The sequence below is a fragment of the Schistocerca americana genome, chromosome 2 (assembly GCF_021461395.2).
Source record: "Schistocerca americana isolate TAMUIC-IGC-003095 chromosome 2, iqSchAmer2.1, whole genome shotgun sequence".
NCBI lineage: Eukaryota > Metazoa > Arthropoda > Insecta > Orthoptera > Acrididae > Schistocerca > Schistocerca americana.
The window spans coordinates 1,025,665,576-1,025,686,157 of NC_060120.1; the positions used below are offsets into that span (position 1 = coordinate 1,025,665,576).

Below are 20,582 nucleotides of genomic sequence, written 5' to 3' on the forward strand. Positions count from 1 at the left end.
TTTAAACTAAGAAATAATTTACAGCAGGAAAGCGATCAATGTGAGAGAGCTGGGGTCTATAAAATTCAGTGTAACACGTGCAAGGCAAGCTATGTAGGCCAAACTGGTAGGTCCTTTAAAGTACGTGACAAAGAACATAGCGCTGCTTTCCGGCTTAATAATTTCGAAAAGTCAGTTGTAGCCACGCATATTTGGGAAACGGGACACCACATTTTGGGAATAGATCAGGATCTCGTTATTTTACATAGACAGGACAAAGGCAAAAAGCTGGATCTACTAGAACACTTCAAACATTTCACTGGTTTCTTTTAGTAACTACATTTTTAGCAATTGGCAGGATACCATCATTTCATGAGGTCCTTGGAACATGTATACGTTATGTGTTTGTATAGACATCTCTGTGGCTTCCTTGTTTACTTGCGCGTGAGCTCACTCGCGTTTCAGTGTCGTATTTGGCTACGTGGTGTGTGGTATCAACGAAGACGCACGGACGGTTTACGATAGAGGAGAGGGCCATGTGATTAGATGTTGAACACCATATGCGACACCATTTTAGAGTTTTTTATATTTTGACGACTATGTGGAGATGCACCTTGGAAGACACGGCTGCAACAAGGGAAGTAGCCACGATGTTTTAATTTTATTATCAATTTTATTGTGCGTGGTGCATGTTCCATTTTAGCGAGTTTTAACAGGTTCTTACAATTTTTATTATTCTGATGATGGAAGCGTAACTCCCGAAATGCGTCGACCTTAGTGTTTTACACTATAAACAAGTGGTTGAGCCGATATATTTTTTAACATTGACATTCACAACCACGACCTCTCATCCAGTATGGATAAAATCAAAGTTAATTCAGTTGATAGTTTACCTTGGCACGATAGGGAAGCGGGCTAACGATGCCGGCAGTGGCATCGCTCGCAGGACTGTCGCCAGTGCGCTGGCGCCACAAAGGACTGCCTTGTGCTAGCGTGACCGCCGTCCGAGACGCGTGTTATTTCAGTCCCCTAATTGCTGCGGGATTATAGGGGAGTGGGGACCACTGTCGGCGTGCGTGCCGCCTTCTGGGTATCGGCGATCCCAGGAATAACTGCGGCGCCTGGAACAGGTTAATTGCGGTCTCGTTCGGAATTCCCCGAGCCGGAGACAAGCAGGCGCGCCGTCCCAGCGGCCGCCAGGCACTCGACCGAGCTCGGCCCGCCGCAAGGCGAACGTCGTTGTCGGTTCCACCTCGCGGCTGGGGCGGCCGCTCCGAAATAGCTTAATTTCTACTGTCCTCGCGCACGGCTATAAATTTACAGTGGGTGGAGGGGGGGGGGGGGCGTAGCTCGCCGTTCCAGCCTGTTCCTCTCCGCAGAGAGGCCGTTGGCATTTCTCTTTGACGCCAGTCGACAATAATAAGCGAAAGCCACGTCACTGAACTGCGCAGATCTGTAGGCTATTCGAAACAGAAATTATTAACAGACCTCATTAGCATTATGCTAATGAAACGGCAGCGCCTGTTGCACAGTGCTTTCAGACACGACCGAATGCAATCACCAGTCACTTCAGATATTCCGCGAAATTTTATGGCTGCCAAGTTGTCTTGCAATTGCTTTAGCATGGCTGTACTGTGCATTATAAGTGAACTTTGTACATCAATAGGTATTTCGCGGGACACCTCAAGTTCATCTGACGTTAATTGAAATCGATAGTGTACGCTAATATCGTACAACTCTAGAGGCCATATTATAAATTTCTGCTATTCCGACGTGAATTATTTGTTTATTATCGTATGGCGACAACAGAAAATATTAAGAAATACATACACTTCGCAATTATTTGTTTAAGGATTTAGACACGCAGCTAATATCCTTAAATACTCAAAATCAGTAATTCAATAATACTAAAAGGAGAACATTTAAACTATAAAATTAGGATTGTTAATTGAAACAGATACATTTAATCAGAGTTCACCATCTAGTGAGTGAAGCCAATAGATAGCACATGCACTGAGATGACAAAACTCGTGGGATAGCGATATGCACATATGCAGATGCCGGTAATATCGCGTGCACAAGGTACACTGAAGAGCCAAAGAAACTGGTACACCTGCATAATATCGTTTAGGGCCCCCCGCGAACACGCAGAAGCGCCGCAACACGACGTGGCATGGACTCGACTAATGTCTGAAGTAGTGCTGGAGGGAACCGACACTATGAATTCTGCAGGGTTGTCCATAAATCCGCAAGAGTACGAGCGGAAGGAGGTCTCTCCTGAACAGTACGTTGCAAGGGATCCCACATAAGCTCAATAATGTTCATGTCTGGGGAGTTTGGTGGCCAGCGGAAGTGTTTAAACTCAGAAGAGAGTTGCTGGAGCCACTTTGTAGCAATTCTGGACCTGTCGCGTGTCGCATTGTCCTGCTGGAATTGCCCAAGTCGGTCTGAATGCACAATGGACATGAATGGATGCAGTTGACCAAACGGGATGCTTACGTACGTGTCACGTGTCACAGTTGTATCTAGACGTATCAGGGGTCTCAATCACTCCAGCTGTACACGCCCTCCACCATTACAGAGCTTCCACCAGCTTGAACATGCAGGGTCCTTGGTTTCCTTGTCTCCATACACGTGCACGTCCATCCCCTCGTTACAATTTGAAGCGAGAGTCGTGTGACTAGGTAACATGTTCCCAGTCATCAACAGTCGAATGTGGGTGCTGACGGGCCCAGGCGAGGCGTAAAGCTTTGTGTCGTGCAGTCATCAAGGGTACACGAGTGGGCCTTCGGCTCCCAAAGCCAATATCGATGATGTTTCGTTGAATGGTTCGCACACTGACATTTGTTGATAGCCCTGCGTTGAAATCTGCTGCAATTTGCGGAAGGGTTGCACTTCTGTCACGTTGAACGATTCTCTTCAGTCGTCGTTGGCCCCGTTCGTGCAGGATCGTTTCCTGACCACGGCAGTGTCGGAGATTTGATGTTTTGCCTACACTCGTGAAATGGTCGTACGGGAAAATCCCCACTTGATCGCTACCTCTGAGATGCTGTGTCCCATCGGTCGTACGCCACATTCAAACTCGATTAAATCTTGATGATCTGCCACTGTAGCAGCAGTAATCGATCTAACTGCTGCGCCAGACACTTGTCATATAGGCAGGGCCGTATTCTGCCTATTTACATACCCCTGTATCGGACTACGCGTGCCTATACCAGTTTCTTTGGCGCTTCAGTGTATGTGAACTTTGTACACCAGTAGACATTCCGCTGGAAACCTGAAGTTGATCTGACGCTAAACGAAATCCTTAGTGTCATGCAAGTATCGTACAACTGAAGAGGCAATATGATAAATTTCTGCTACTGGGGCGTGAATTATATATTTATTTACAGTATGGCCACAATAGCAAATATTAAGAAATACGTATAGTTCGCAAAAAATGGTTCAAATGGCTCTGAGCACTATGGGACTTAACATCTGTGGTCATCAGTCCCCTAGAACTTAGAACTACTTAAACCTAACTAACCTAAGGACATCACACACATCCATGCCCGAGGCAGGGTTCGAACCTGCGACCGTAGCAGTCGCGCGGTTCCGGACTGAGCGCCTAGAACCACGAGACCACCGCGGCCGGCTATAGTTCGCAATTATACATTTAAGGATTTAGACACAAAGCTAATTTCTTTAAATTCTCAAAATAAGTAGTTCAGTAACAGTAAAAGGAGAACATTTAAACTAATTTAGAACAGTTAATTAAAACAGACACATTTAACCAGAGTTCCACATTTAGTGAATGAAACCAAATGGACAGCACATACATTGACAAAACTCGTGGGATAGAGATATGCACATATGCAGATGAAGGTAATATGGCGTGCACAACATATAAACAGGCAGTGCATTGCGGACCTGTCATTAGTACTTAGGTTATTCATGTGAAAAGGTTTCCGAGGCGATTATGGCAGCACGGCAGGAATTAAGACTTTGACGCGCGATTGTTGTCGGAGCTAGACGCATGGACATTTTATTTCGGAGATCCACAATGTCAAGGTTATGCGGAGAATACCAAATTTCGGGTATTACGTCTTACTGAAGACTACGCAGTTGCCGACGGCCTTCGCTTAGCGACCGCGAGCAGCAGCGGCGTTTGCGTAGAGCTGTCAGTGCCAACAGACAAGCCACGCTGCCTGAAATAACCGCAGAAATCAATGTGGGACGTACGACAAACGTATCGGTTAGGACACTGCGGGGAAATTTGGCGTTAATGGGATTGACGCGAGTACCTCTGCTAACTTCCGGGCGGGAAGGAGCGCCGGTCCCCGGCACGAATCCGCCCGGCGGATTTGTGTCGAGGTCCGGTGAACAGGCCAGTCTGTGGATGGTTTTTAGGCGGTTTTCCGTCTGCCTCGGCGAATGCGGGCTGGTTCCCCTTATTCCGCCCGAGTTACACTATGTCGGCGATTGCTGCGCAAACAAGTTTCCCACTTACGCGTACAACACCATTACTCTACCACGCAAACACAGGGGTTACATTCTTCTGGTTTGAGACGTTCCCAGGGCGTCCACCGGGGGCCGAACAGTTGGTAACAGGTAGGTTTTTTAAATCAAAATACAGAACTTAGGTGCATTTGACATTTTATTTCGGTTGTTCCAATGTGATACGTGTACCTTTGTGAAATTATCGTTTCTGAGAACGCATGCTGTTACAGCGTGACTCCCTGGGTACCAACACTGTTCAACACTAGGGTTAATGGTTCCTTTAGGTGCAATGAAGTTCAGCTAACAGGTCTAGATCGTGTTCACTAGTGAGCTAATACTGCGGTCTCACGAAGCCAAATAGTTCAGTACGACTTGTGCAGTGCCTGGCTACCAAATTCAGCACAATGAGTCGTCTTTCGATCTCGTGACTACCGTATACCACAATCACCAATAGACTGAAACAGCTCTCCGCACAAGTGGTTCCCAACAGGACTTACCGAGCGAGGTTTTGCAGTGTTTAACACAACGGACTCGCATTCAAAGCCGCGTCCGGCCATCCTGATATAGGTTTTCCGTGATGTCCCTAAATCGCTTCAGGCAAATGCCAAAATGGTTCCTTTGGACGCTACGGTCGCAGGTTCGAATCCTGCCTCGGGCATGGATGTGTGTGATGTCCTTAGGTTAGTTAGGTTTAAGTAGTTCTAAGTTCTAGAGGACTGATGACCGCAGAAGTTAAGTCCCGTAGTGCTCAGAGCCATTTGAACCATTTCGTTCCTTTGGAAGGGCACGGCCGACTTCCTTCCCCATCCTTCTCTAAGGCCGGTATTACACTATCAAATTTCTTTGTGAAAGATTTGATAAAAGATGTGATCAAATATTCCGTCCAATATATTTGACAAAGATCTTTGACGTAGCGCTAGAAGGGGTATTACTCCGTCATCAAATTTTTCGTCAAAGTTCAAGATGGGTGACAACAACTTGTTATTAACCGCAGCAGTTGTACGTACCCCAATTGCATTGTGTGCACATGCGGAAAAGAAGTGGGGGAAAAAATGGAACCGTACATACGAGGTTGACAGGCTTAAAAGTCCTGGGATTACAACTTGAAAATAAATTCAGTTGGGAGGAGCACACCACAGAACTGCAGAAAGGCCTTAACAAATCTGTATTTGCAATTCGAGTGTTAGCAGACATAGGCAACATAAAAATGAAAAAGCTTGCATACTTTGCCTACTTTCATTCCATAATGTCATATGGGATAATATTTTGGGGTAAATCTTGAAGTCAAACAAAAGTTTTCAGAGTCCAAAAGCGTGTAATACGTATTATTTGTGGAGTAAATTCACGGACGTCCTGCAGAAACCTCTTCAAAGAACTGGGTATACTAACTACTGCCTCTCAGTATATTTACTTCTTAATGAAATTTGTCGTAAATAATATATCTCTTTTTCCAACAAACAACTCAGTTCATACATACAATACCAGGAACAAAAATGATCTGCACAAAGACTTAAAAGCACTTACTTTAGTTCAAAAAGGGGTCCACTACTCAGGAACACTCATCTTCAATAATTTGCCAGGAAACATAAAAAATTTAGTTAGAAATAAAGATCAGTTTAAAAGGAGCCTGAAAGACTTACTACTGGCCAACTCCTTCTACTCCATTGGCGAAATTTTTAATAGAAACAAATGATGTATTGTATTTATTCATACTATTAGTATTGTTATTTCAGCTTAAAAAAATCGACATGTTCCACATCCACGAGGATCTCCTCAGCACGGATCTATGGAACGAAAAACTAATCTAATCTGGGTGAAGCCGTGGGTTTTACGACGACACGATAAAAGCATTCAACAAAACTTGTTACGTGAGCCTACAGTGGAAGACGTCAAGTCGTACATCAATTACTTAAGAATGGATGAGCATACATTTCTGTATGTGTTCAATGAAGTGTATCCTCATATCACAAAGCACAATATTCACTTAAGAACTGCTACATCTTCAAAAGACAGGCTCACTGTAACACTCCGATTTCTTGCTACAGGAGAGGATTATGTTAGGTTAGGTTAGGTCTCCAACCTTCTTAATCTGTTTTTGTATTCAGGGTGCCTCATGTTGTAAAGCGCCTCATCAGCTTCAGACATCTCTATTAATTTTGTAGTTGTCGGCACACACCAATTGTATTTACCGGCAATGGTTATAAAAACACTACAGACGACAGAACGCTGCAGCGATTCTAGCGCTCCATGTGGTAACATGTCACATTGCAGTGAACAGAAGACAAGCGGTTTCTTTGATCAAATATACAGCGAGGCCCTAGATTTGATCAAATATTGGACACATTTGACAAAGTCCCTATTACACTATCAAATATCTTTGACAAAGATATTGGACAAAGAAATTTGATAGTGTAATACCGGCCTAATCCGCTGGGACCGATGACCTCGCTGTTTAGTCGCTTGCCCCCGAGTCAACCAACAAACCAACAGGAAAGCTGAGGCAGAATAGAAAACAAGCCGACTCGGAATAACTTGCAATCATACTTTCTACACTGCGAAAGGCGTCATGAGATAAAACCGCTTTTCGTCTCAATCTCTTTTGGATTCAAATCGAATAAATACGCTCTAACTGCTCTCCAAAGCTGCACAAGACGTAACGTGAATTCGTCTCCTATATAATGAGCTTCCTCACACTAGATGGCCTCCGGAACTACGGTAACACATCTGCACGCTCCCTGATTATGGTGAGTGAACTACGAATAGTAGCAGTAATTCCACGTTCCGGTTGAACTTGCCTCTACAACCCGACTCGGTACAGAGCGACACGTACTCGAGGAACTCTCCGTGCTCGTCTCGGTACAGCATTCCATTGCCATTACAACCATTTTACAACCATATTGGAACCATTAACTTGAATCAATTTATGGCGTTAGGCTACCTTTAACACTGTACAGATTATTAATGAGCCACCACGATGTGTAATAGCGGCATTCTCCAGCTGCCTGCACTGCATCTTTGCCGCTCGTAACGTCGTTATGCAATCGTGTCTAGCTACACCAGACACTGCAGCTTCTCTCTCCGTCCAGAGTTCTCTCTCTCTCTCTCTCTCTCTCTCTCTCTCTCTCTCTCTCTCTCTCTCTCTCTCCTCCCTCCCTCCCTCTCTCCCTCCCTCTGCCCCCCGTCTCTCTCTCTCTTTCTCTCTCTCTCCCCGACAACACGAGGTATATGAGAAAAGTAATTAGACTGATTTTTGTATCTACCAAAGTTTTTATTTGTTTCAAACAACAATATTGTCACCTTCAAATTAATTCCCTTCGACAGCTATCATACGGGCGGAGTCGTTCTTCACAGTCTTGGTAGCTGCGCTGAAAAGCTTCAACTGTTAGGGTCTTTAACATAGCGGTCACCTTCTTTCGAATATTCTCCAGAGTCCCAAAATGACGTCCGAGAGTCTTTCAAGGACATCTTTATAAAACACTTGGTTGAGAGTTTGTCCTAGAGGAACAAATTCCTCACGCACGATACCTCTACTGTCAGAAACGGAAATCAACGTTGTTTTGATCTTGATTTGCTTACTCGAGCTTTTTTCAGTGGATGAGATGTCCCATTGTGGCACTCCTAACTTTGCCGCTTTCTCTCAGGATCTTACTCAAATGGTTCAAATGGCTCTGAGCACTATGGGACTCAACTGCTGAGGTCATTAGTCCCCTAGAACTTAAAACTAGTTAAACCTAACTAACCTAAGGACATCACAAACATCCATGCCCGAGGCAGGATTCGAACCTGCGACCGTAGCGGTCTTGCGGTTCCAGACTCCAGCGCCTTTAACCGCACGGCCACTTCGGCCGGCTCTTACTCAAAAATCCAGGATTTGCCACATGTGATAAAACGACTGAACCATTCGTGGTTATTGGCAATTGTCTCGAGAAGATAAATGCATGCATTTCTTACATTTCTTCGATTGCCCATCTGCTCAGTTGTGAGGTTTTTCGCCACTATTTTAGCACAAACGTTTGGCGTGTGCGGAACTAGGTCAAAATTTGATGTACGGTGAATGTGTTTAAGTGTAACAGCTCACCCATCATCCTTATTGCTAAACGTCGGTCTGATCTCGCAAAAGCAGGCACACGTTCGATGTTTTCGTCGCTTATGGAAATTGAAGGTCTGCTTGAGCGAGGGTCATCTTCAGCGTCTTCTAGGCGTTTCAAAAATGATTTGTGCCAGGGAATACTTGTGCTCTTGATAGAGAATGACCCCCATATGCCTGTTTCAGCTTTTCAAAGGTCACACTCGGGGATTCCAAAGAAGTCGAACACAAAACTTGATGGCATAACGTTACTCTAACTTCCGCTGTTCCGTTTTCGTAACGCACAACAAAAACGCAGCTTCACTTACGGCGCTCTCAGAAAGCACGTGGTGGCTGTACGGAACTGTAAAACGGACGGAATGAACCACACCGGTCTACACAAGTAGGAACAACACAGATCGCTCACAGAGTTGACAATCTCGTTACTTTTCTCACACACCTCGTATCCATACAGCACAAATATCATCCTGGAGCATTAAGCTGTCATATCCGTACCTTTTCACTTTACACATGGCTGTAATTCTGACAAGGGAACCTCCCCATCGCACCCCCCTCAGATTTAGTTATAAGTTGGCACAGTGGATAGGCCTTGAAAAACTGAACACAGATCAATTGAGAAAACAGGAAGAAGTTGTGTGAAACTATGAAAAAAATAAGCAAAATATACAAACTGAGTAGTCCATGGGCACGATAAGCAACATCAAGGACGACGTAAGCTCAGGTACGCCGTGGTCCCGTGGGTAGCGTGAGCAGCTGGGGAACGAGGTCCTTGGTTCAGGTCTTCCCTCGAGTGAATATTTTAATTTCTTTATTTTCGCAAAGTTATGATCTGTCCGTTCGTTCATTGACGTCTCTGTTCATTGTTATAAGTTTAGTGTCTGTGTTTTGCGACCGCACCGCAAAACCGTGCGATTAGTAGACGAAAGGACGTGCCTCTCCAATGGGAACCGAAAACATTTGATCGCAAGGTCATAGGTCAACCGATTCCTCCACAGGAAAACACGTCTGATGTATTCGATACGACACTGGTGACAGCATGTGCGTCACATGACAGGAATATGTTGTCGACCCACCTAACTTGTACACTTGGCGAATGGGTAAAAAGATTCTTCTACCTTGCCCGATTTAGGTTTTCTTGTGGATGTGATAATCACTCCAAAAAATTAAATTTTTCACTCGAGGGTAGACTTGAACCAAGGACCTCTCGTTCCGCAGCTGCTCACGCAAACCACAGGACCACGGCGCTCCTGAGGTAATGCTGTCCCTGAAGTTGCATATCTTGGCTATGGACTACTCAGTTTGTATATTTTGCTTATTTTTTCGTAGTTCCACACAACTTCTTCCTGTTTTCTCAATTGTTCTGTCTTCCGTTTTTCAAGGCCTATCAACTGTGCCAACTTATAACTAAATCTGAGGGGGGTGCGATGGGGAGGTTCCCTTGTGAGTTGAGAAGACTCATGACACGTGACGCACTGTGCAGAATTATTTTGCTCTTTAGAGAGGCCAAGAGATGAATACAATAAGCAGATTCAGATGAATATAGGTTGCTGTAGTTATGTAGAGGTGAAGAGGTTTATACAGGACGGAGCTGCGTGGAGAGCAGCATAAAGCCTGTCTTCGGACTGAAGACCACAACAACAACAACAACACAGAATATTGAGTGTAGTGGTTACAAGAGATCATAATGTTCGCACAAGGTAGGAAAATATGCAGGACAGCGCAAAACCAGTTGAAACACCGACTTCGGTGAGGAAAGAGTGGGCAACCCGGCAGTGCAGCCGGTGAAGTTGCCGCCGCCTTATTTGAGGCGAGTGCAGCGGTGGGTGCGGTGGGAAGTGAGCCGGCGTGCGCACGTTTCGCAAGCGGCGGCGCCAGGCTGCACCGAGGATGAGTAAAGGGCAGGAATAGCCAAGGACAGACGCCGTCACTGCAGCCACGCGCCGCCTCTACCTGTCAGGTCGGCCGCTGTTGCGGAAGTCGGCTTCCGGACGTCGAATGGTCTTTTTTTTTTTTTTTTTTTTTCAAGTGTGTGGGCGTGTCCGTGATTGTCTGCCGTGTTGCACTACAGCAGTGAACGTGTATACAGAAGTGCACATTTGTTGTTCAAAACAGCTACGCTATAACGCCCAGTGGGCAACGCAAAGTACCTAGAATGCCGCGCATGGTACACTAGCATATCGAAGACATATATCGTAGCAACTGGCACAAATGAATATATATGGGAGCACAGCTCCCCCAATTGCCATCACTCCCCCCTCTGAGATGTCAGTGTCAGCTTAACAACACACAAATATGTAATCCGCAACCAAATGAAATATTCTTCATCTACGTCGCTTCCCATTCTGTCCCGTATTGTATAAGAGGCGAGCAAAAAGTTTGCGTTTGTGGGCATTGCTGCAGTGTATATGCAAAGTAGCGCGACTCCGATGCGGGTATATATGCACCGTCGCGGCCATGACATCGGCGATCACTGTATCACACAAGCGGGATCGGCGAATGAAAAATGTTTATGAGGCAACACGTTTGTCGAAAACCACCTTTGTGGAATGGTGCGCCAAGTTTTTTACCGGTCGCGATTTGGAACAGGACGCAAGTAGATCTTAGAGGCCAGTCTCATCCATTACGCCAACTCAAAAGGGAGTCACTCGAGCACCTGTCCTGTAACACTAATCCCTCCCTATGCGATTATCACGCCGTTCGTCCCTTAAAAAGACCTTGAAGAGTCGAAGATACCTGTCGAATGAGGATACGCAGCAGGCAGTTACGGACTTCTTAACGCAGCAGGATACGGTGTTTTATCAAACAGGTTTTTCCAGCCTGACGCGTCGTGGGATGATTGCCCGAATGCTCAAGGTGATTTTGCCTGATTGACATGCCGATTATGGACTGTTGGCCATCGAAACGGAAACTTTTTAATCGCCCCTTATACTTGATGTTAACCGAAGATCTTTGCAAATGGGTCAAAAAGATGTCCATTATATAAGTTCTGCTCCGAACAACAGCTGTTGATTGTATACTTATTTATACTGTAGAGTTTATAATGCCTTCTCGGCAGTTTCACAACTGTCGAGTGTGTCATACCTATTTTATTCCTACGCCAAAGTAACTGCACTGACGGAAAAAAATCGGAACACCAAGAAGGAGTTGTGCGACATAAAAGAAAGTTGGTAAGCGTGTTTCTACATCTGAAATATGATGTCTGTTCAAATTTCGTATCACTTGCATGGGAGTGACGCTAGCAGCACCATTACGAGATTGCAAATCATGAACGTTAGTTACCTTTGAGAGTGGCCGTGGTGAGTTGATATTAGTTAAGAACGGCTTTAAGGCGACAAACACGCCATTGTCAACTCCTCACTGACTTTGAATAATAGGCAACGAGAAGCTGGATGTTCTTTCTACGATATTACAGAAAGATTTGGCAGTAATGTAGCCACTGTGCATGCATGATTGCTGGCCGTGTTAGTCACGAGAAGGTTGAAAGGGTACAGTACCGCCCGACATTGAAAATAGGTACAACATACTTCATTATTCTTGTCAGAACAATATATTTTTTCTAATAATAACTCAATTTCAATTAATACAGCGAAGCCGGATACCAGTGTGGGAAAGAATGACTATTTATTTAATTGATCACATGTGCACTCCCACAAAAATAAATCCCTACATCCAGTTTGGTGAGATCTGTGAAATGAATGAATGTATGGTCGTCTGCTAACCGCAGATAGTGAATGTGAATATATGATCATCTTTGAGACGGTACTTGGGTCACCTTTGGTGGGACCAAAGAGATGAAATTTACCTGAGCTTTGAGCACCTGAAATGTGGCTGACCAATACGGTAGCAAGGTGCTCCCCCACTTCGGCAGAGGTGCGAGAGGACCTGAAGAACGGCCATGTCTCGGCACTCTGCCGCTGGATCTTGTGCTGTTAAGACCTGTCTTAGGTGTGCTCCGTAAAGACAAAAGAGTGGAGACATGGTATGCATGTGGAATACTTAAGAGTAGTTTGAAATAATAATTTCTCTATTTCAGGAACTTTTGTGGGGAGAATTAAATGTCAGGCAGGTAATATTAATGGGATCGTAGTAATCTTCGGAAGTGACCAACGGTCACAATGAAACCATGAGTAGCAATAAGTTGAAATACTTCCGTGTGCTTAAGTTAAGCTGAATTACTAGCGTGTGTACTATAAGTTGAAATATTTAAGAAATGGCGTGTGCAGGACTTGAAATTAGAGACGAGTACTTCCACGTGGTGAGTACTGTGTGAGTCTCAATCTGAGTATGAGACAAAGGATAAAGAGAAGTACTCGTCCATGGTATCAGTTGAGGACTCGCGTGTGTGATGAATATGTTCTTAATATTACTTTGCGTGATATTTTTCCGTGTGACGCTTGATTCAAACTATAATACTCTGAGAGAGAAGCAAGGTGAGTCAGCCGTCTATCCAGCAACGCCACTTGGCTTGCATTGCACAGGAAGACGTGCATATATCTCCAGAGTTCATAGTAGGAAAGTAGAATTACGAAGTGGGGCAGTGTCGTGTGAAACTGGGATAAATATTAATTGAAGTGGGAAAGCTGAAAGTGATAATGTTGTGACTACTCCCTGTGTCGTATTTCATGTTGTAGTATGGTGTATGTCATGTAATTTAAGTATGTGTGGTTTGCATGGGAGAGTAGCAAGGTAGTTTCAGAGGTAGTGGGTTATGCGTGTTCCTTTTGTACCGCTCGGTCTGGAGGAAAGTTTCGTGATGATGGTTGTGTGAGAGTCGAAGTGTGAGATATAGCAAAAGATCCACCATCCTATCCAGAAAGTGCACTGTAGCGTTAAATAATTACGAGACCATGAGATAGAGAATCACCAATGTAAAGCCATGCCCACTGGGCGGAATTTCTCATGTGTTATTGTTGTAGGTTATAGAAATTGTGTGTTTAGGTTATAGAATTTATCGGAATAAATAAGATAGTGAAAAGAAAAAGATTGGTGGCCTTTTCCTTCGAATTGTATGTTGTCATGATATCCAGAATTTATAATGTGTGCGCCACTCATATTCAGTGCGATGGCCACGTGTTGATAAAAGCCGTTAAATAAAAAAAAAATAAAAAAAAAAAAAAGTGGTATTGCCGGTGCGTAGTGAACAGTCAGAATTCTGTAAATTACTGATAGTCAGATGTGCGTTTCCGTTGCGTATTATTCATATAGGAGGATAATTTGTAATTTAATCGTGAGTACGAGAGTTCATGTTACTCGATAAATAAGAATGAATCCACTCGCTTGGCAGACCACTCATCTTGCAGGCCTGACTGCTTGATGCCACAGTATGAGCAAGGCATGTGGGTGCCTCTCAAGGTACAGTCGCAAGGAGATCGGTTTCAGGACGGTCTTGTGGGACTACCGAGGGGGAAGACCACTGTGTTCCGCGTATGGCTTTGGCGCACCGTCCTGCATCTGCAGCAGTCTGAGCAGGAGCTGACACCACAGCGATACAACGAACCGTTACAATTCAGTTACTCCAAGGACAGCTACGAGCTAGGCGCCCTGTAGCGTGCATTCCGCCGACTCCAATCCGCCGCCATTTGCGACCTCAGTGGTGGAAAGCGACTACTGATTAAGAGGGTGGAGGTCATATTTACTGATGACAACCTATTCTGCTTCGGTGCCAGCGATGGCAGTGTGTTAGGTTGGGAGAAGGCCAGTTGAGGACATGCAACCACCCTGGCTGCGTGCTCGACATACTGAACTTACACCTGTAGTTGTGGTTTGGGGTGCGATTTCGTATGACCTCACCAGCACTCTCGTGTTTATCCCACGTACCCTGACTACAAATTTCTGTGTCAGTCTGGTGATTCGACCTCTTTGTGCTGTCACTCATGAACAGCATTCCAGGGGGTGTTTTCCAACGCGATAACGCTCGCCCAGATACCGCTGTGCTCTACAGAGAGTCGACATGTTGCCTTGGCCTGCTCGATCATCAGATATATCTTCAGTCGAGCACGGGGCATCATCGGACGATAGATCCAGCGTCATCCACAGCCAGCATTAACTGTCCCTGTATTGACTGGCGAAGTGCAACAGGCATGGAGCTCCGTCCCACAAACTGACATCCGGCACCTGTGCAACACAAAGCGTGCACGTTTGCATGCCTGCATTCAACATTCTGGTGGTTAAATGGTTCAAATGGCTCTGAGCACTATGGGACTTAACTTCTGAGGTGATCAGTCCACTAGAACTTAGAACTACTTAAACCTAACTAACGTAAGGACATCACACACATCCATGCCCGAGGCAGGATTCGAACCTGCGACCGCAGCAGTCGCGGGGTTCCAGACTGAGGCACCTAGAACCGCTGGCCACACCAGCGGTTACACCGGTTGTTAATGTACCAGCATTTCTCATTTTCATTGGCTTATCTCGCGCTTACATTAACCTGTGATGATGCTATGTTAATCTCTTAAATATGTTGCCCAGGCAAATGTATTGCAAAATTTCATTACTCTACATTAATTATGTTTTGGTCTTGCAATTTTTGTTCCGTTAGTGTACTTGTAACCCAGACTACATTTTACCTTTTTTAGGAATTAATCTTTGACCGTGTATTACGTTAGGTAATGGTTGCGCGATGCTGTTGTAATTTAATTTTCCAAAAGTTATATCTTTATGACGGGACATACTCTTTACTTTTGTACCGGAGCGCTTGACGAAGTAGCAGCGAGCCCTAAACACTTGCAAAAACTGAAATATAAATGAACAAGATAAAAACAGCGTGTATCTGCGGAGTTACGCTTTCCGAAACACTCCATCAGCTACGGACCGGTAAACACGACCACATTTGAAAATAGCGGGAAAGATCATTAATTATTACTATTACTATTATTATTATTATTATTATTTTATTACTGTTTCTGTTGTTGTTGACACTATTTAATTTTTCTTTTTTGACCGTCACCTAAAATGTAGGAAAACTATTGGTAATCCAAGCGTCGCTCTATGCTTCACTTGTAGATTGAGAGGTTTCAGCGATCGTGGGCGTCACTTCATACGGTGGAGTTCCATTCAGAAAAGACATACTTTTCCACCTAGCGTCGCGTTACACTTTCTACCTTTTACTTGTATTTCTTTGTCACTGTATTTTTTGTCACCTGAACAGCTGATCATTTTAGCCTTTTCTTTCTAGGTGTTTCCCTGTCGGCCTTGCCTTCGTTCTGCATGCCAGGTGAGTTTTAAGCCTTCACACGTTTTCGCTATCTCTGTTGCTCAGAGATATAGGAATAGTTTGGCTGGCTCTTACAACCTCCCTACTCCCTCACAATTTTTTTTCCACATTACAGCTAGCACAGATCTTCTATCATTGCGTTACTTTTCACTGCAAATACACTGTAAGACAAAAAAAGACGCACCACGAAGGAATTATCCGAATGGGACAGAAATCGGTAGATGTGATGTACATGTACAGACGAAAAAATGATGGCTGTTTCAGAAAAATTGGAGATTTATTCAAGAGAAAGAGCTTCACAAATTGAGCAGGTCAGCATTGGTCCATCTCTGGGCCTCATGCAGGTGGTTACTCGGCTTGGCGTTGATTGACAGATTTTTTGCGTTTCCTCCTGAGGGATCGTGCCAGATTCTGTCGAATTGGCGAGTTAGCTCGACAAAAGCCCGAGCTTGTTGGATGCCCCTGCCCATAATGCTCCAAATATTCTCAATCGGGGAGAGACCTGCTGACATTCCTGGCGAAGGGCACTATCCTGCTGAAATGTAAGCCCAGGATGGCTTGCTGTGCTGTGAGCGTACCACGGATGACAACGAAATGGTCCTGCTATGAAAAGAAATTGCACCACAGACCGTCACTCCTGGCTCTCGGGCCTTATGGGAGACGACGGACAGGTTGGTTTCCGACCGCTGTCTAGTGCACCTCTGGACACTTCTCCCCTGGTCATTGGGGCTCGATTCGATGCAGAAGTCGTCACCGAAGACAGTTCTACTCCGGTCAAAGAGATTCCAAGCCGGAGACATGTGTAGCGACACCTTGGACTGGGCGGGATACCAACCCGACTGTCGCCCGCCATACGGCCTGACAATAAGGAGCGATAGTCTGGGGTGACATCTCTTTTCACAGCAGGACCCCTTTTATTGTCATCCGCGGCACCTTTATGGCACAGCTATACGTCGACGACACTGTGCGCTCCGTTTTGTTTCCCTTCGTGGAAAGCCGTCGTGGGCTTACGTTTCAGCAACGTTCACGCCGAATATTTCTCATACTTGTCTTCGTCTTCGCCGAACCCTACCTTGGCCGACAAGGTCGCTGGATCCCTCTCCAGATGAGAACGTTTGGGGCAATTTTGGCAGGGCCCTCCAACCATCTCGGGATTTTAACGGTCTAAGGCGCCATTTGGACAGATTTTTTTCTAATTCCACAAAAACAGTAACAAAAATGGCTAGCTTACAATAAAATGACATAAATAAGGTGACAGATAATTGCAGTCATAAATTACAGCATTCAAAGAATGAGGGATGATATTCAGTCTTTAGCAGTAGCACACATTTAGCACCTTCACTGGCACCTTCAACTGGTGGCCGTTCAGCATGCACATTTTGTTCTTCTGCAGCCTGAGGTTCCTCATCACCATTTCCCAGACCCACATTAATCATCCAGTAAATCCTTGATGTGTGTTCCTTCCAGGGTAAATTACGTGGACAGAAGAGCAGTCCCGAACAGCGACGTTGCAAAGCCCTTCACTGCCTTGTTATTTTTGTCAGTTCCAGCCTTCTAAACGCATCCTTAGGGAGTTCAAGATCTTCCTTTATAACAGACCCCAGATGTTTGCCGTCATATTCTTGTATTCTGCTGTACTATTGATTTATTTTTCGTGTGTGACTTACAGCTGAGGTTACGGTCGGGAAAGTGACACAACCCATCTCCTCTCCTGCCCGCATCTCGTGGTCGTGCGGTAGCGTTCTCGCTTCCCACGCCCGGGTTCCCGGGTTCGATTCCCGGCGGGGTCAGGGATTTTCTCTGCCTCGTGATGGCTGGGTGTTGTGTGATGTCCTTAGGTTAGTTAGGTTTAAGTAGTTCTAAGTTCTAGGGGACTGATGACCATAGATGTTAAGTCCCATAGTGCTCAGAGCTATTTTGAACCATCTCCTCTCCACGAGGAATCCAGTCCCTAATCTATACCCATTCTGTTGAAGACAATTCGGAGCATGTTACCATATTTCTTATTGTGATTCCAATACTTAAGTGTTTTATCGAATTCATTTTCCATATACATCTGGTATTCAATAAGTTGATCGCTCCCAATATTGTTAAAAATGTAACTTGTATATTAGCCCATTAACCAAATCATTGCGTTATTTTTTGCATGAGGGTAGTAACTTTCTTCTGGTCTGAAGAAAATGTTAGTCGGTACATTGTTTTCTGAAGTTCTTGTTATTTGAGCAATTTTCTCCCTGATCCACCTCCAGCTGATAATCCGATCTCCACATGTATAACGATGAGGCACGCTATCAACGAGGTTGCATTTGCTGTACAGGTTAGTGTCACTTAAACCGAAGGCAAAGAGACGCTCTTTGGTGCTGATGATGTTATTGACTAACTTGTACCACGCTGTTCTCACGTCAGAAGAAACAACATCACTACTGATGTTTTTTTCGGTTAAAATTGCCTTTGCTGTAACTTTTTTGGAGTTTAAAAGGCTGTTGTTGAGATAGCTTAGTTCAAGATAATACCCCCTAATATGTTTTAGTTTAAACTAATGTTTGTATATTTATCTGTGGCGCTACACTTTCTGGCCTGACAATGTTGTGTAGTTTTGCTGTAATGCACCCTGGATCGTTACACATTATGCCCCATGTTCGTTTGACTTACAGTGCAGTTTGGCACAATACCCCTCAGGAAGACGTCCAATAACTCTGTCAATCAATGCCGAGCCGAATCACTGCATGAATAAGGGCGGATCGACGCGTTATTGACTTGCTGAATTTGTGAAGCTCGTTCTCTTTAATAAATCATCCAATTTTTCTGAAATTGTAATCATTTGTTTGTCTATAGATGTACATTACATCAACCGATTTCTGTTCCATTTGGATAATACCTTCGTGGTGCATAGCTTTTTTGTCTTAAAGTATATATGACCACTTTTCTATGTTTTACATCTTCCTGTGATACCGAACACAGATTAACAAGAGGAAATTAGAAAACTAGCATTCTCTTTTAGTGATTAAATACGAGTACTGGTACTCATAAACGCATGGTCGCAAGGAAATACCTGTGATTTCTACTTGCCATTGTTAATATTTTTCAGTGTGCATGTTAAATTGACCACCAATAAGTATTAGAATTCGCGTTCGCAGAATGATGGCAATATTTCTATGAACAGTGTATTGTCTGAGACGACGTTCCAGCTTTTGCCAGCTACATGGGAGAGTAGTGGTTCACATTCCGGTCCATTTATTCTAATTTAGGTTTTCCGAGGTCTCTCCTAAATTGCCTAAGGTAACCGACTCGATGTTTCCCTTCAATTGAACGTGGTCGGTTGCGTTCCCTATAATTCCCCAATGCGGCTGCAGCGTCGATCACGTTGTCGACGAAGCATCTACATTACTAAACGGCTAAAATATTCCAGTAGAAGTTGCAGATGGCTTATCTAACCGCTTCCAGTTTGATTTTCATTATTTCAGGTATTTCATATTATTTTCGATCGGTTTTAAAAATTAAAAATTTTGTTTTAATATACTTTTAAAAAAATATAGTTTTACGTTAAAGGTTTAACACAATAAGTCAAGCATTAAAGTTAGAAACTGTGTACGCGCGTAACTCATGGCGCGCAAATTACGCAGACTGTATTCATCCAGTATTTGAAAATGAGTGCAGTTAGCGACTTCTAAGAAACTTTACAGAAAATTTGAAACCGCTTCGAAAATTTTTCTCGCTGATACCCCTCACAAAATAACAGAAGGGAATTATGTCTATCGCTTTGCACATTTTCGCTGTTCATGCAGTAATACACTACTGGCCATTAAAATTGCTACACCACGAAGATGGTGTAGCATAGTATTTTTACTTATTACTTCCTTACTGCTGACTCTATTCGCAACACATTTTTCACATAGTATCCAAACATAGCATTGAATGTACCTGCCAAATTATACCACTATACGATAGATAGTTCATGAGATATCACATCGTAAACGTGAATAACTACCTTTCCTAAAAAGGTGCCCAAATTACGGTATATGGATGAATAAAAATAAATGAATAAAATCAACATAATTTGGGTTTCGCGTCTTCCACCATGACCTGCATAACCTCCAGTATTTAATACATCAACTCATCTGTAAGGAGCAGGGGGGGGGGGGGGGGGTTACAGGTTAAACAACAATTTCCTTCTGTCATTCAAGACGGGAGTGTTTTATTACACATTTTCTGGAACTTAATGATTTCGCCTTTTGCGGACCGTAATCCGACAACAGTAGAATATGTTTTTGACCGAAAGAAGATGTAAAAAGAAAAGTTAAAGACAGCTGAAATAATTAAATTTTTTATTTGTTGAATGGAATGTCATATCTCTACATATGCGAGAACAGTAGAATATGTTTTTGAGCGAAAAAAGATGTAAAAAGAAAAGTTAAAGACAGCTGAAATAATTAAATTTTTCATTTGTTGAATGGAATGTCGTATCTCTACATATAAAAGACAATGTCCTGACTGGCTGATCGTCTGGCTGGCTCACTTACTCACCATCGCCCAGCCCAAGCCGCTAAGGATAGAAACCTAAAATTTGGAAACGGTATGGATGTCATACTGTACGTGTCGTTTAAGAGAAGAGTTTTCGAAATTCCAACCCATAAGGCGTGAAATACGGGATGGAGGTTTTTTTTAAAATTGTCACTATTAAGGCAGTTTTGAAGCTAGACCTACGATAATTGGTATTTGGTTTCTTGGTCAGTAGCAAAAAAATACTTGTCTCGGCATTTTTGAAAACTTAATCCTGTGGCGGTGAAATAGTGTGTGAAAGTAGTTTTTGAAAATATAGCA

General features: G+C 43.9%; 1 protein-coding gene across 1 annotated transcript in view; it reads left to right on the top strand.

Moving 5' to 3' along the window:
- LOC124596407 (PRL-1 phosphatase) overlaps nucleotides 1-20,582 on the top strand; it is a 627,938-nt gene that overhangs the window by 391,606 nt on the left and 215,750 nt on the right. Inside the window, exon 2 of the mRNA XM_047135537.1 lies at nucleotides 15,723-15,761. The gene's annotated coding sequence lies outside the window, so the exon portion shown is untranslated. The remainder of the gene's footprint in view (nucleotides 1-15,722; nucleotides 15,762-20,582) is intronic.